Source organism: Pongo abelii, chromosome X (assembly GCF_028885655.2).
Source record: "Pongo abelii isolate AG06213 chromosome X, NHGRI_mPonAbe1-v2.0_pri, whole genome shotgun sequence".
NCBI lineage: Eukaryota > Metazoa > Chordata > Mammalia > Primates > Hominidae > Pongo > Pongo abelii.
In genome coordinates, this window is record NC_072008.2 from 88,941,418 (window position 1) to 88,959,109 (window position 17,692).

Sequence of the window (17,692 nt, forward strand, 5' to 3'; positions counted from 1 at the left end):
ACACATATATACATATACATATATACATATATACATATATACATATACATATATACATATATACATATATACATATATACATATATACATATACATATATACATATATACATATACATATATACATATATACATATACATATACATATATACATATATACATATACATATATACATATGTACATATATACATATATACATATATACATATACGTATATACATATATATACATATATATGTATATACATATATACGTATATATGTTGGACTGAAACTAATAAATATATAATATTAGTTATATATCATATATAACATATATACATATGGCTTGCTCTATCTTTCCCTTTCATTCTATGTCATCATTTCTAGGAAATGTGCTTGGCTAATAAAAGAAAGTAACATGAATAAGAAAGAATATGATAGTTTTTTTTTGGTTATTCTTATTTCTTAGAATACCATTGCCTTCTTTCTGCATTTGAAGCAAGTTCTGGTGCAAAAGAAAATATGGTCCGTAAGGCCTCTCAGAGACTAGGCTTACTCAGTCATAGTAATGCTAATGCACATACCTTGTATTTGTTTTGAGTCTTACTGACCTACTACATATCATGTGTCCATCAACCTCACAAGTTCTGTATGCAAATTGGGTAGCAAGAAATGGTAGACACTCATATTGTGCACATTTCCTCCGCTCACACACATGCACCATTGTCCTATTGGTCTTCACTTACAAAACTTTGAATATAATTCACAGATAAAGTTATTAAGAATTCCAAAATACTGACAGCAGTGCTTTAAACCAACCCTAGGGTCCATCTGTGTATGGCTGTCTTATGCATCTACACAGGATGGATACTAATGACACCAACCTGTATGTGTGTATATAGCCATGAATAGGAGTCTTTCCTCAGAAAAGGATCAGGGTTTGAAGTCTTTGGGGCTTTCTCATTGAGGATCATAACTTCCATGTTGGACAAAGGAGACAAAGGCAAACAAAGTATACAGTCAAATTATATTAAACTCCAAATTCAGGGAATAAAGGGTCTAGTTAATTCTACATTTATATCTACCTTTTGTAAGTATGCTCTATGCTAAAAATCATGAGGAAACATAGGACCAAAACATTCTGCCTTCCAGGTATTTAGAGTTTAATGTGGCTATTAGACTTCTTTAAAACATCTTGGATATATTATAAAGCAGAATATATTGAGTGTTATTGTAGAAAAACGAACGATTAAAGGAATTTCAAGAATAAAATAATTATTTATTATTTTGAAGACTGAAAAAGCTTCATAGAGGAGGTCGCAATATTTGAGGTAGGATTAAAGGATGTTGATATGGCTTGAATGTCCCTTACAAAACTCATATTGAAGTTTGTTATTCTGATGGTATTTAGAGGTGGGACTGTTAAGAAGTAATTAGATCATGAGGGCTCTGCCCTCACAAATGTATTAATGTTGATATCATGTTCTCTTTCTTTCTTTCTCTCTCTCTCTCTCTCTTTCTCACACACACACACACACACACACACACACACTTCCTATGGGATAATGCAGCAAGAAGGTCCTCAGAAGATGCTGGCACCTTGACCTTGGTTTCCCCAGCATCCAGAACTCTAAGCCAATAAATTTCTACTTTTTATAAATTACCCAGTCTGTGGTATTTTATCTTAACAGCACAAAATGAACTGATAGATATATAGCATTGCAATAAATTGAGTCAGAGGAGGACATTTGACACACAAAAAAATATACCTAGGAATACATTTAATCAAGGAGGTGAAAGATATCTAGAAGTATAATTAATTACAAAATTCTTCTGAAGGAAATCAGAGATGACATAAATAAACAGAAAAACATTCCATAATCATAGATTGGAAGACTCGATATCATTAAAATGGCCATACTGCCCAAAGTGCTCTAAAGATTTAATACTATTCATACCAAACCTCCAATGCCATTGTTCACAGAATTAGAAAAAAAAATTGCAAAATTCACATGAAAGCAAAAAAGAGCCCAAATAGCCAAAGCAATTCTATGCAAAGAGAACAAACCTAGTGGCATCACCTTATCTGACTTCAAACTACACTATAAGGCTACTGCAATGAGTACAGCATGGTACTGGTACAAAAACAGACACATAGATCAATGGAACAGAATGGAGAACCCAGAAATAAAACTGAACATCTACAACCATCGAATCTTCCACAACGTTGAAAAAAATAAACAATGGGGAAAGGACTCCCTATTCAATAAATGGTGCTGTGATAACAGGCTAGACACATGCAGAAGAATTAAATTAGAACCCCATCTTTCACAAAAATATACAAAATTATACAAAATATACAAATATTATACTATTTACTTATACTACTACCATACACTATTATAGTTTTATTATAATATATACTACTACTAATACACTATACAATACTACAATGTACTACTGTAGTGTTACTACACTAATACTACTAAATATTATTCATAAATTATTTGTAAATATACAAATATACAAATAATTTACAAAATATACAAATACACAAAATATAAATACACAAATAATATACAAGAATAACTCAAGATGAATTAAAAACATCAATGTAAGACCTCAAACTATAAAAATCCTAAAAGAAAACCTAGGAAATATAATTCTAGACATCAGCCTTGACAAATAATTTATGACCAAGTTCCCAAAAGCAATGGTGACAAAATAAAAAACTGAAAAATGGGACTTGATTAAACTAAAGATCTTCCGCAGAGTGAAATAAACTATAAACTACCAACATAGTAAGAAGATAACCTAATAATGGGAGAAAATATAATATTCACAAACCATGAAGAACTTAACTCAACAGCCAAAAAAAGATTATTAAAAATTGGCAAAGGGCATGAACAGGTACTTCTCTTTTTTTTTTTTAATTTTTATTTTATTTTATTATTATTATTATTATTATTATTATTATTATACTTTAGGTTTTATGGTACATGTGCCCAATGTGCAGGTAAGTTACATATGTATACATGTGCCATGCTGGTGCGCTGCACCCACCAACTCGTCATCTAGCATTAGGTATATCTCCCAATGCTATCCCTCCCCCCTCCCCCCACCCCACAACAGTCCCCGAAGTGTGATGTTCCCCTTCCTGTGTCCATGTGTTCTCATTGTTCAATTCCCACCTATGAGCGAGAACATGCGGTGTTTGGTTTTTTGTTCTTGCGATAGTTTACTGAGAATGATGATTTCCAATTTCATCCATGTCCCTACAAAGGACATGAACTCATCATTTTTTTTTTTTTTTTGAGACAGAGTTTCACTCTGTTGCCTAGGCTGGAGTGCAATGGCACGATCTTGGCTCACTGCAACCTCCGTCTACCAGGTTCAAGTGATTCTCCTGCCTCAGCCTACCGAGTAGCTGGGATTACAGGCATGTGCCACCACGCCCGGCTAATTTTGTATTTTTAGTAGAGATGGGGTTTCTCCATGTTGGTCAGGCTGGTCTCGAATTCCCGACCTCAGGTGATCCACCTGCCTCAGCCTCCCAACGTGCTGGGATTACAGACGTGACGCACCGCGCCAAGCATGAACAGGTACTTCTCAAAAGAAGACATATACGTGGTGGCCAACAGACATGAAAAAATTCTCAACATCACTAATCATCAAAAAATGCAAATCAAAACCACAATGTGACACCATCTCACACCAGTCACAATGGCTATTATTAAGAAGACAATAAATAACAGATGCTGAAGAGGCTGTGGGAAAAAGAGAACACTTATACATTGTTGATGGTAATGTAAATTAGTTTAGTCATTGTGGAAAGCAGTTTGGAGATTTGTCAAAGAACTAAGAACAGAACTACCATTTGACTCAGCAATGGCATTACTGGGTATATACCCAAAGGAAAACAAATCCTTCAAACAAAAAGACATGTGCACTTATATGTTAATTGCAGCACTATTCACAATAGCAAAGACATGGAATCAACCATGGATGGACTGGATAAAGAAAATGTGGTGCATATATACCCTGGAATACTACACAGCCATAAAAAGTAACAAAATCATGTATTTTGCAGCCACATGGTGCAGATAAAGGCCATTATACCAAGCAAATTAATGCAGAAACAAAAACCAAATACCACATGTTCCCACTTTCAAGTTGGAGCTAAACACTGAGTAACCGGGAACGTAAAGATGGGAACAATAGACTCTGAAGACTACTAGAGTGGGAAGGAAGTGGGGAGGGCTGAAAAATTACCTATTGGGTACTGTGCCCACTACCTGGGTGACGATATCATTCGTATTTTAAATCTCAGCAACATGCAAAATTCCCATTTAACAAACCTGCACATGTACACCTAATTCTGAAATAAAAGCTGAAATTACTTTTAAAAAGTCCAATCACAAAAGATCAAAATAGAGGAGGGCATTTGAGGCTGACAGAGGAGCATAAATAAAGGAACAGCATATCTTAGAGGTTGGGACATCAACACATGGGATTAGAAGTATATGGAGTAAGGGAGTAATTTGCGGACTGTATTAGATTGGCTGCCATAACAAAATACCATAGACTGGATGGTTTAAATATTTATTTTTCTCACAGTTGTGGAGACTGAAAAGTTTAATATCAAGGTGCCAGCTGATCCAGTATTTAGTTCCTCGTAAGTATTTTCCTCTTGGCACATAGACAGTTGCCTTCTTGCTGTGACTTCACATGATAGAGAGAGACAGGAGAGAGGAGAGAGGAGAGAGAGAGAAACACAAACTCTCTGGTATCTTTTCATATAAGAGCACTAATCCCATCATGAAGGCACCATTCTCATAACCTTATCTAACTCTAATTACCTCCCAAACACCTCCTTTCCAAATATCATCACATTAGGGAATCAGGCTTCAATTAACGAATTTGCTGGCAGGGGGGCACACAAACATACAGTCAATAACAAAGAAATGCCACCAGAGATATAAAGAAGGTCCAGATTGGTGAGAGCTTTGAATACTACACAAAGCATTTGGGTAACTGCTGCTTTTTGAGCAGCAGAGCAACAAGTTCAGACTGATGATTTGTGAAGATAATTTTGATTTCGGTGGGAAAGATGGGTTGTAAGGAGAGGAACCAGAACTATTGTGATAGTCTAGGAAAGAGGAAATGAAGATCTGAGCTAAAGGCAATGGCAGTAGGAATGAAACAAGAAATAGATATAAGAAATCTGAAGGGGCTAGCTGACTAATTCAATGTGAGAACTGAGAAAGAGGTGCAAGATGTCTTTGAGATTAATTGAATTTGCAGGTAACAAGATTAACAAAAGACCCATTTATCTTAATAGTTGTTGAAAATCTTTCCAGAATATATGAATCCCTTTTTCAGCCTTAGTGGCAGAGTCTAATGAAAATAATCCAATCATTTTTCTGGTTGAAAACTCACAGGTTTTGGGGGGCATTTTTCAGAAAAATTAGTTCACATCATAGAAGTCTATAAATGTAAATATGAGCAGACAAAGTTTAAATATACTTTTAATATACTGAGTCCCAGACATCTTGGAGGTTTGTGTTTCATTTTCTCTACTTATTGCTTTAGCTTGTTTTGCTCCAAAATTTGAAGTAGCAAAAATTTCAATTTAATCGATGATTTGAAGTCACTAATTTTCTGCTCCTTTTGCTGTAAACTCAATTTAATTAACTTTAAGTTTGTAATAGATCATAGGACATTGAAGCTGTTTATTTTAAGTATAAATATATTTTGATAAAAATTTTCATTTCTCTTAAAAAGAGGAATTTCATTAAAATATTTTCTGTATCTTATGAGTGATTTCATATCCATCCTAACTCTAAATATATTGACAACATAAATTTATCTGATTTGATATTTAAAGTGAAATGAAGTTTCGTTTAGCAGAATTTTAATACATAGAAAATTTAGTTAACATGTTTCAATTATGAAATTAACCCTGCAGATAGGATTCTTTTTCTTTTTTAAAACTAAACAACCAAATACCACGTATTCTCACTTGTAAGTAGGAGCTAAGCATGGAGCACACATGGACATAAATATGGTAACAACAGACACTGTGAACTACTAGGCGGCTGTGGGGACGAGCTGCATTAAAAAACTACCTATTAGGTACTATGCTCAGTACCTGTGTGACAGGATCTCTACTACAAATCTCAAAATCATGCAGTATTCCTATGTAACAAATCTACACATGTTCCCCCTTTATCTAAAATAAAAGTTGAAAGAAAAAATTATCAGCTGGGAAAAGAAAATACTAAACAATAACATCTGGGTACAAGGCAATTTTTAAAAGGTTCTTGCAGTCAAACATATGTAACATAATATTGGCCATTTTACTCATATTTAAGTATACAATTCAGTGGCATTAATCGCATTCACAATCTTGTGCAATAATCACCTTTATCTATTTCTGAAACTTTCATCACTCCGAACAGAAATACTGTACCATTAAGCAATGACTTTTCATTCATGTCTGCCCCTATTTTCTAGTAACCTCTAATCTTTCTAGTCTATACATTTGCATATTCTAGATATTTTATGTAAATGAAATTTCACAATATTTGTTTTTTAGTGTCTGGCTTATTTCACTTAGTGTAAAACTTTCAAGGTTCATTCATGTCATAACATGATTCAAAACTTTATTACTTTTTATAGCTGAATATTACACAATTGAATGTACATACCACATTTGTTTATGTATTCATCTGTTGATGGAGACTTGGACTGTTTCTGCCTTTTGACTATTAGGAATAAAGCTACAATGAACACTGGCATACAATTACTTGTTTGAGTCCCTGTTTTCACTTCCTTTGGATATATACTTAGGAGTGGAATTGCTGGTTCATACGACAATTCTATGTTTAAATTTTGGAGGAACTATCAAACTGTTTCCATAGCAGCTGCAACATTTTACATTTCCATCAACAATGTAAAAGGGTTCCAATTTTAGTGCATCCTCAACAACACTTGTTGTTTTCCTTTTTTTTTATTACAACCACCCTAATTGGTGTAAAGTGGTTTTGATTTGCATTTCTCTAATGACTAATGATGTTGAACATCTCTTTTATGCTTATTGCCCACTTGTATATCTTTGGAGAAATATCTATTCAAGTCTTTTGCCCATTTTTTAATTGGGTTGTTTGGTTTTTGCTGTTGCTGAATTGTAGGAATTCTTTATCTATTGTCTATAATAATCTCTTAGGTATGTAATTTGCAAATATTTTCTTCCGCTATGTAAGTTGTCTTTTTACTTTTTTTCTTTTTCTTTTTTTTTTTTTTTTTTTTTTGAGACGGAATCTCACTCTATCATCCAGGCTGGAGTGCGATGGCACAATCTCAGCTCATTGCAAACTCCGCCTACCGGGTTCAAGCGATTCTCCTGCCTCAGCCTCCCAAGTAATTGGGACTACAGGGACATGCCACCACGCCAGCTAATTTTTTGTATTTTTAGTAGAGACAGGGTTTCACCGTGTTAGCCAGGATGGTTTCAATCTCCTGACCTCGTGATCCGCCCTTCTCGGCCTCCAGAAGTGCTGGGATTATAGGCGTGAGCCACCGCACCTGGCAGTCTTTTTAATTTCTTAATAATGTCCTTTGATACATGAAAATTTTTAATTTTGATGAAGTCTATTATATATACATTTTTTTTCTTTTGTTGCTCATGTTTTTAGTGCCATATCTAAGAACCCATTACCATATTCAAGGCCATGACAGTTTATCCCTGTGCTTTCTTGTAAGAGATTTTAGGCTTTTGCTCTTATATTTGGGTAATTTATCCATTGTGAGATTATTTTTGTGTACAGTTTAACGTAGGGGTACAACTTCACTCTTTTTCATGTGGAAATTTAGTTATTCCACTACAATTCATTGAAGAAGCTATTCTTCATCAATTGAATAAACTTGACACCCTTGCCAAAAATCAATTTGTTACAATAGGCACAAAAAGACAAATATCACTTTTTTTTTTTAATTCATGTGTGAGAACTAAAAAAATGATCCCATGGAGATGGTGAAAAAAAAATGGTGGTTACCAGAGGCTGGGAAATGTAGTGGAGAGTAGGGGATAAAGATGGGTTGGTTAGTGGGTACAAAAATACAGTTAGGTAGAAGGAATATGTTCTAGTCTTCTAGAGCACTGCAGGGTGACCATAGTTAACAAAAAAAATTGTACATTTCACAATAGCTAAAAGAGAAGACTTAGATTGTTTCCAACACAATCAAATTATAAATGTTTGAGGTGATGGATATCCAAATTACCCAGATTTTATCATTATGCATTGTTTGATTGTATCAAAGTATCACATATACCCCATAAATATGTACAACTATTATGTACCTATAAAATAAAAAATAAAAAATTAATTGGCCATAAATATGCAGATTGGTTTCTGGACTCTCAACTATATTCCATTTGTCTATATGACTATCCATATTGTTTTTATTCCTATAGCTGTGTACTCAGTTTTGAAATTAGGAAGTGTAAGTCCTCCAACTTTGTTATTCTTTGTCATGATTGTTTTGGCTATTCAGGGCTTTTTGAAATTTCATATACATTTGAGAATCAGCTTTTTGATTTCTGAAAAGAAAGGCTGTTGAAATTTTAATAGGATTGTATTTAATCTGTAGATTGCTTTAAGTAGTATTGGTATTTTAGCAATGTTAAATTTCTCAATCCATGAACATTGATGTCTTTCTATTTATTTAGGTATTCTTTCAGAAATATTTTATAGGTTTCCATTGACAAGATTTTCACCTTTTTGGTTGAATTTATTCCTAGATATTTTATTATTTGTATGTTATTTCAATGAAATTGTCTTTTTAATTATTTATTGATTGCTCATTGCCGATCTGCAACTTTGCTTAATTAATTTATTAGGTCCAGTAGATTTTTTTGTGGATTCTTTGGTATTTCCTATTTATAGGATCATGTCATCTGTGAATATAGTTTTCCTTCTCTTATAATTTGGATTTTTAAAGTTTCTTTCTCTTGTATATTTCCCCAGTTATGACTTTTAGTATGATGTTGGATAGCAGTGATAATTTGAACACTCTAGTCTTGTACCTGATCTTAGGGGAAAAGCTTTCGGTCTTTCAGCATTAAATGTGTTATTTCCTGTGAGTTTTTCCTATATACCCTTTATCATGTTGTGGACATTTCCTTCTACCCCTAGTTTTCTGAGTTTCCTTATCATGAAGGGGTGTTGGATTTTGTAAAATGCCTTTTCTGCATCAATTGAGAGGCTCACGTGGATTTTTTAAATGCTGTTTACGTGTTGCCTTCTGTTGATTGATTTTTTTATGTTGAACCATTTTTGTATTATTTGGACAAATCTCACTTGGTTATGGTATACAACCCCCTTTTTTTAAACCTACATTTGCTGGTTGCTTTATTTAATTTTTCACTTTAAACACAAGACGAAAACCAAAACCTCTGAACTTGTACTCTTCAAATTGAAAGAGAATAGCTACAATTCTAAAATAGCATCAATACAGTAAATATAATTCTTAATAGTATTAATGGACTATACTGAAATATGTATAAATATCTCATATTGTACTCAATTTGAATAGTTGCCACTGAAATCAATTACAAATGTTTATTTTGAAAGGTGCTACTATAAAGTTTATAGACTCAAATGCTTACAATGGTTATTCAAATTTATGGAATACATAGACAACAGGTTGAACTTCAACCTGTGGACCATTTTATAATATTTATGAGCAAAAATTTTCAAAGACATAGAAGGCCATCTTTAAATATAAATTAGAAGCATTAAAATAATGTATTTAGTGACTTAAACTGTCACTTGGCCATAAACCAAACACCCCCAAAATTTCTTTTCTTTTTTTTTGAGACAGAGTCTTGCTCTGTCGCCCAGGCTGGAGTGCAGTGGCGTGATCTCGGCTCACTGCAATCTCCGCCTCCTGGGTTCACGCCATTCTCCTGCCTCAGCCTCCCGAGTAGCTGGGACCTACAGGCACCCCCTACCAAGCCCAGCTAATTTTTTGTATTTTTAGTAGAGACAGGGTTTCACCGTGTTAGCCAGGATGGTCTCGATCTCCTGACCTTGTGATCTGCCCGCCTCGGCCTCCCAAAGTGCTGGGACTACAGGCATGAGCCACCACGCCCGGCCCCAAAATTTCAAATGATCACTGAGGCTACTTGTGCAAAAATTCCCATGTGTCAGTACTTTCAAAGTTGTGTGCATCAAATTATAGTAAAAAGGTGACTATAAACAAGATGCAGCCCCTCTATTTTCATGAGCAACACATTGTGTTATAGTAAACTGAGTTTATATTCCACCAAGTGTCATTCTCCCATTACTTCACTTTGTGACAGATAAGAATAGCTTCAAATCTGGTAGTCTCTTCATTACCCCTCAAAATATCCAGTGAAAGGTTTGAGCTCAAAAGAAATGGAAGACATTGAACCTGCTGCACTGCCTTAAATTTCGATTTATAATTTTAGTGGGGCAAATAACCACTGAATGTTTCTCACTGTGGAAATATTCATTTTATCTTGGTTGCATTGGAAATTCTCTTCTGAAAATTCAAGAGGATGACTAGCTAAAATTTCATTTTTCACACACACAAAAAACACTTTCTGAAGATTATGACTTTCGAGAGATTCACTTGCTGAAAGTTCAGTAGCTGGAACACTGCCCTTTAGCTGAGATCCAGGTCTTCTGGCATCCATCTTCAGCCACTCTCTACAATCCTTTTAATATGCTGTTGGATTTGTTTTCCTAGTATTTTTTAGGGATTTTTGTATGTATGTTCTGAAAGAATATAGCTCTGTGAATTTCTTCTCTTGCAATGTCTTTTCTGACTGGTATCAGAGTAATGCAGACCTTACAAAATAATTTAGAAAGTGTTTTCTTCTCTTAAATTTTTTGAAAAGTCTCAGAAAAATTGATGTTAATTTTTCATTAAATGTTTAATGAAACTCACCAATGAAGTAATCTTCTCCTGGACTTTTCTTCATTAGGACATTTTTTATTGCTGATTCAATCTCATTCTGTGTTATACCTTTGTTCAGATTTTTTATTTCTTTTTGAGTCAATTTTGGTAATGACTAGGTTCCTAGGAATTTGTTTATTTCATCTACATTATCTGATTTGCTGGTGTGCAACTGTTCATAATATTTTCTTACCATTATTTTTATTTCTGTAAAGTTTTTTAAAAAATATGATTTTTACATAAGCTTATGTTAAAATATGTTTATTAGTATTGATGTACAATATTTTTTCTCCCTTTATAACTTTTCTGGATTTCTCAGTTTGTAATTCCTCCTGAAACTGTCTTTTACTTCTGTGTGTGTGTGTGTGTGTGTGTGTGTGTGTGTGTGTGTGTGTGTTGCATTACCATTTCTACTGTGGCGAGACTCAAGACAATATTCTTACTTAATTGAGAGTGCAGGAAGACATGGATTAGACCAGAAAAGCAGGACTTATTCCACTGACTCAAAATTTTTCTGATATCACCAGAGACAAGGTATTTCTCAGAAATATATTCTGTACCTAAACAGGAACTAATATAAGCATCAATTTTATACTATTGTATCTATCTTTTGGGGATTGTTGGCACTGGACATGAGATGCTCTTAGGTTGCATACACAGATACAGAATTAACCATTGAATCTCTTAAACATAAAAGTGTGCCCTTTTCAATTTCATTTAAGCTTTCCATCAGGTTCGAGAGTTTGGAGTAAATACGTCTTTAACACGCCTCTCTGATGGCTAAGTTCTCTTTTCTTTTTTTTTTTCTTTCTTTTCTTTGTTTTTTAAGCTGCAGACAAACTTTCATTTATTTATTTATTTATTTATTTATTTATTTATTTATTTATTTATTTATTTATTTATTCTTTTGTTTGTTCCACAGAGTTTTGCTGAGCACCCACTCCAAGCCAGGCATGTGCTAAGTGCCTGGGATAAAATACTGACTCACAAAGAGGAAGACCCTGTCTTATGATGTCCTTATTATCAAAACTCATGCAAGACTTCAGAATAAATATTAAAGTTACACTTGATTTTAAAGAGCTAAAACTGGTGATGTAGTCTATTTCAACAGCTTTTTTTAAAAAATGAGACATGCAGCTAATCAGTAATGGAGCCTATATTCAAGCCAGATTCCACAATCAGTATTATTTTATTTATTTATTTGTTTATTTTATTTTTTTAAAATTTTACTTTAAGTTCTGGGATACAAGTGCAGAATGTGTAGGTTTGTTACATAGGTATACATGTGCCAGGGTGGTTTACTTCACCTATCAACTTGTCCTGTAGGTTTCAAGCCCCGCATGATTAGCTATCTGTCCTAATGCTGTCCCTCCCATTACCCTCCACAACCTGACTGGCTCCAGTGTGTGTTGTTCTGCTCCCTGTGTCCATGTGTTCTCATTGTTTACCTCCCACTTATGAGTGAGAATATGCAGTGTTTGGTTTTCTGTTCCTATGTTACTTTTCTGAGGATAATGGCTTCCAGCTTCATCCATGTCCCTGCAAAGAACATGATCTCATTACTTTTATGGCTGAATAGTATTCCATAGTGTATATGTACCACATTTTATTTATTCAGTCTTATCATTGATAGGCTTGGTTCCATGTCTTTGCTATTGTAAATAGGGCTGCAGTAAACATACATGTGCATGTGTCTTAGTAGTAGAATGATTTATACTCTTTTAGGTATATGGCCAGTAATGGGATTGCTGGGTCAAAAAGTATTTCTGGTTCTAGATCCTTGAGGAATCACTACACTGTCTTCCACGATGGTTGAACTAATTTACATACCCACAAACAGTGTAAAAGCATTCCTATTTATCCACAGCCTCACCAGCATCTATTGTTTCTTGACATTTTAATAATCAACATTCTGACTGGCATGAGATGGTATCACATTGTGGTTTTGATTTGCATTTCTCTAATGATCAGTGATGTTGATCTTTCTTTCTTAGGTTTGTTTTGGCCACATAAATGTCTTCTTTTGAGAAGTGTCTGTTTATATCCTTTCCTCACGTTTTGATTGGGCTGTTTTTTTTTTCTTTTAAATTTGTTTAAGTTTCTTGTAGATTCTGGATATTAGACCTTGTCAGATGGGAAGATTGCAAAAATTTTCTCCCAATCTATAGGTTTTCTGTTTACTCTGATGATAATTTCTTTTGTTGTGTAGAAGCTCTTTAGTTTAATTAGATTTCATTTGTTAATTTTGTCTTTTGTTGCAATTGTTTTTGGCATTTTTGTCAGGAAATCTTTGCCCAGGCCTATGTCCTGAATGGTATTGCCTAGGTTTTCTTCTAGGGTTTTTATGGATTTGGGTTTTATTTTTAACTCTTTAATCCATCTTGAGTTACTTTTTGTATAAGTTGTAAGGAAGGGGTCAGTTTCAGTATTCTGCGTACGGCTAGTCAGTTTTCCCAGTACCATTTATTAAGTAGGAAATCTTTTCCCCATTGCTGGTTTTTGTCAGGTTTGTCGAAGATCAGATGGTTGTAGATGTGTACTGTTCTTTCTTAGGTCTTTATTCTGTTTCATTCGTCTATCTGTCTGTTTTAGTACCAGTACCATGCTGTTTTGGTTACTGTAGCCTTGTAGTGTAGTTTGAAGTCAGGAAGCACGATGCCTTCAGCTTTGTTATTTTTGCTTAGGATTGTCTTGGGTATATGGGCTCTTTTTTGATTCCATATAAAATTTAAAGTAGTTTTCTCTAATTTTGTGAAGAATGTCAGTGATAGTTTGATGGGAATGGCATTGAATCTGTAAATTACTTTGGGAGGTATGGCCATTTTTACCATATTGATTCTTCCTATCCATGAGCATGGAATGTTTTTCCATTTGTTTCTATCCTCTCTTACTTCCTTGAGCAGTGGTTTGTAGTTCTCCTTAAAGAGGTCTTTCACGTCCTTTGTTAGCTGTATTTCTAGGTATTTTACTGTCTTTGTAGCTATTGTGAATGGGAGCTCATTCATGATTTGGCTCTCTGGTTGTCTATTGTTGGTATACAGGAATGCTTGTGATTTTCGCACATTGATTTTGTATCTTGAGACTTTGCAGAAGTTGCTTATCAGCTTAAGGAGTTTTTGGGCAGAGTTGATTTGGTTTTCTAAATATAGAATGATGTCATCTACAAACAGAGACAATTTGATTTCCTCTCTTCCTATTTGAATATTCTTTATTTCTTTCTCTTGCCTGATTGCTCTGGCCAGAACTTCCAGTACTATGTTGAATAGGAGTGGTAAGAGAGGATTTCTTTGTCCTGTGCTGGTTTTCAAAGGGAATGCTTCCAGCTTTTGCCCATTCAGTGTGATATTGGCTGTGGGTTTGCCATAAATAGCTCTTATTTTGAGATATGTTCCATCAATATTTAGTTTATTTAGAGTTTTTAACATAAAGGGGTGTTGAATTATATTGAAGGCCTTTTCTGCATCTGTTGAGATAATCCTGCAGTTTTTGTCATTGGTTCTGTTCGTATGACAGATTATGTTTATTGATTTGTTCATGTTGAGCCAGCCTTGCATCCCAGGGATGAAGCTGACTTGATCATGGTGGACAAAGTTTTGATGTGCTGATGGATTCGATTTACCAGTATTTTATTGAGGATTTTCTCATCGATGTTCATCAGGGATATTGGCATGAAGTTTTATTTTTTTGTTGTATCCCTGTCAGGTTTTGGTTTCAGGATGATGCTTGCCTCATAAAATGAGGTAGGGAAGAGTCCCTCCTTTTCAACTTTTTGGAATAGTTTCAGAAGAAATGAAACTAGATCCTTTCTGTACCTCTGGTAGAATTCGGCTGTGAATCTGTCTGGTCCTGGGCTTTTTTTGGTTGGTAGGCTACTGCCTCGGTTTCAGAATTAGCTATTGGTCTATTCAGGGATTCGACTGCTTCCTGGTTTAGTCTTGGGAGAGTGTATGTGTCCAGAAATTTTTCCATTTCTTCTAGACTTTTTAATTTATTTGTGTACAAGTGTTTATAGTATTCTTTGATGGTAGTTTGTATTTCTGTGGGGTCAGTGGTGATATCCCCTTTATCATTTTTTATTGTGTCTATTTGATTCTTCCCTTTTTTCTTCTTTATTAGTCTAGCTAGCAGTCTATCTATTTTGTTAATTTTTTCAAAAAACCAGCTCCTACATTCATTGATTTTTGAAGGATTTTTCATGTCTCTATTTCCTTCAATTCTGCTCTGATCTTAGTTATTTCTTGTCTTCTGCCAGCTTTTGAATTTGTTTGCCCCTGCTTCTCTAGTTCTTTTAATTGTGATGTTAGGGTGTCAATTTGAGATCTTTCTAGCTTTCTGATGTGGTCATTTAGTACTATAAATTTCCCTCTTAACACTGCTTTAGTTGTGTCCCAGAGATTCTGGTATGTTGTTTCTTTGTTCTCATTGGTGTCAAAGAACTTCTTGATTTCTGCCTTGATTTTATTATTTACCCAGGAGTCATTCAGTAGCAGGTTGTTCAATTTCCATGTAGTTGTGTAGTTTTGAGTGACTTTCTTAATCCTGAGTTCCAATTTGATTGCACTGTGGTCTGAGAGTCTGTTTGTTATTATTTCAGTTCTTTTGCATTTGCTTTGCTGAGGAGTGTTTTACTTCCAATTATGTGGTTGATTTTAGAATAAGTGTCGTGGCACTGAGAAGAATATATATTCTGTTGATTTGTTTTAGGAGAGTTCTGTAGATGTCTATTAGCACCACTTGATCCAGAGCCGAGTTCACGTCCTGAGTATCCTTGTTAATTTTCTGTCTCATTGATCTGTCTAATATTGATGGGGGGTGTAAAATATCCCACTATTATGTGTGGGAGTCTAAGTCCTTGTGTAGTTCTCTAATAACTTATTTTATAAATCTGGGTACTCCTTTTGATCTTTGTTGGTTTAAAGTCTGTTTTATCAGAGACTAGGATTGCAACCCCTGCCTTTTTTTGTTTTGCATTTGCTTGGTAGGTCTTCCTCCATCCTTTTATTTTGAGCCTGTGTGTGTCTCTGCACGTGAGATGGGTTTCCTGAATACAGCACACTGATGGGTCTTGACTCTTTATCCAATTTGCCAGTCTGTGTCTTTTAATTGGAGCATTTAGTCCATTTACATTTAAAGCTAATATTGTTATGTGTGAATTTGATCCTGTCATTATGATGTTAGCTGGTTATTTTGCTTGTTAGTTGATGCAGTTTCTTCCTAGCCTCGATGGTCTTTACAATTTGGCATGATTTTGCAGTGGCTGGTACCGGTTGTGCCTTTCCATGTTTAGCGCTTCCTTCAGGAGCTCTTTTAAGGCAGGCCTGGTGGTGACAAAATCTCTCAGCATTTGCTTGTCTGTAAAGTATTTTATTTCTTCTTCACTTATGAAGCTTAGTTTGGCTGCATATGAAATTCTGGGTTGAAAATTCTTTTCTTTAAGAATGTTGAATATTGGCCCCCACTCTCTTCTGGCTTGTAGAGTTTCTGCCAAGAGATCTGCTGTTAGTCTGATGGGCTTCCCTTTGATGGTAACCCGACCTTTCTCTCTGGCTGCCCTTAACATTTTTTCCTTCATTTCAACGTTGGTGAATCTGATAATTATGTGTCTTGGAGTTGCTCTTCTCAAGGAGTATCTTTGGGGCGTTCTCTGTATTTCCTGAATCTGAATGTTGGCCTGCCTTGCTAGATTGGGGAAGTTCTCCTGGATAATATCCTGCAGAGTGTTTTCCAACTTGGTTCCATTCTCCCTGTCACTTTCAGGTACACCAATCAGATGTAGATTTGGTCTTTTCACATAGTCCCATATTTCTTGGAGGCTTTGTTCATTTCTTTTTATTCTTTTTTTCTGAACTTCCCTTCTTGCTTCATTTCATTCATTTCATCTTCCATCACTGATACCCTTTCTTCCAGTTGATCGCATCGGCTCCTGAGGCTTCTGCATTCTTCACGTAATTCTCGAGCCTTGGTTTTCAGCTCCATCAGCTCCTTTAAGCACTTCTCTGTATTGGTTATTCTAGTTATACATTCGTCTAAATTTTTTTCAAAGTTTTTATCTTCTTTGCCTTTGGTTTGAATTTCCTCCTGTAGCTCGGAGTAGTTTGGTCATCTGAAGCCTTCTTCTCTCAACTCATCAAAGTCATTCTCTGTCCAGCTTTGTTCCATTGCTGGTGAGGAACTGCTTTCCTTTGAAGGAGCAGAGGCACTCTGTTTTAGAGTTTCCAGTTTTTCTGCTCTGTTTTTTCCCCATCTTTGTGGTTTCATATACTTTTGGTCTTTGATGATGGTGATGTACAGATGGGTTTTTGGTGTGGATGTCCTTTCTGTTTGTTAGTTTTCCTTCTAACAGACAGGACCCTCAGCTGCAGGTCTGTTGGAGTTTGCTAGAGGTCCACTCCAGACCCTGTTTGCTTGGGTAACAGCAGTGGTGGCTGCAGAACAGTAGATTTTCGTGAACCGCGAAGGCTGCTGTCTGATCGTTCCTCTGGAAGTTTTGTCTCAGAGGAGTACCCGGCCATGTGAGGTGTCAGTCTGCCCCTACTGGGGGGTGCCTCCCAGTTAGGCTGCTCGGGGGTTAGGGGACAGGGACCCACTTGAGGAGGCAGTCTGCCCGTTCTCAGATCTCCAGCTGTGTGCTGGGAGAACCACTGCTCTCTTCAAAGTTGTCAGACAGGGACATTTAAGTCTGCAGAAGTTACTGCTGTCTTTTTGTTTGTCTGTGCCCTGCCCC

At 35.3% G+C, this 17,692-nt stretch overlaps 1 pseudogene; it reads right to left on the reverse strand.

Moving 5' to 3' along the window:
- Positions 1–10,285: 10,285 nt before the first annotated feature.
- Positions 10,286–10,705, reverse strand: LOC100438363 (proteasome maturation protein-like; annotated as a pseudogene).
- Positions 10,706–17,692: the final 6,987 nt, after the last annotated feature.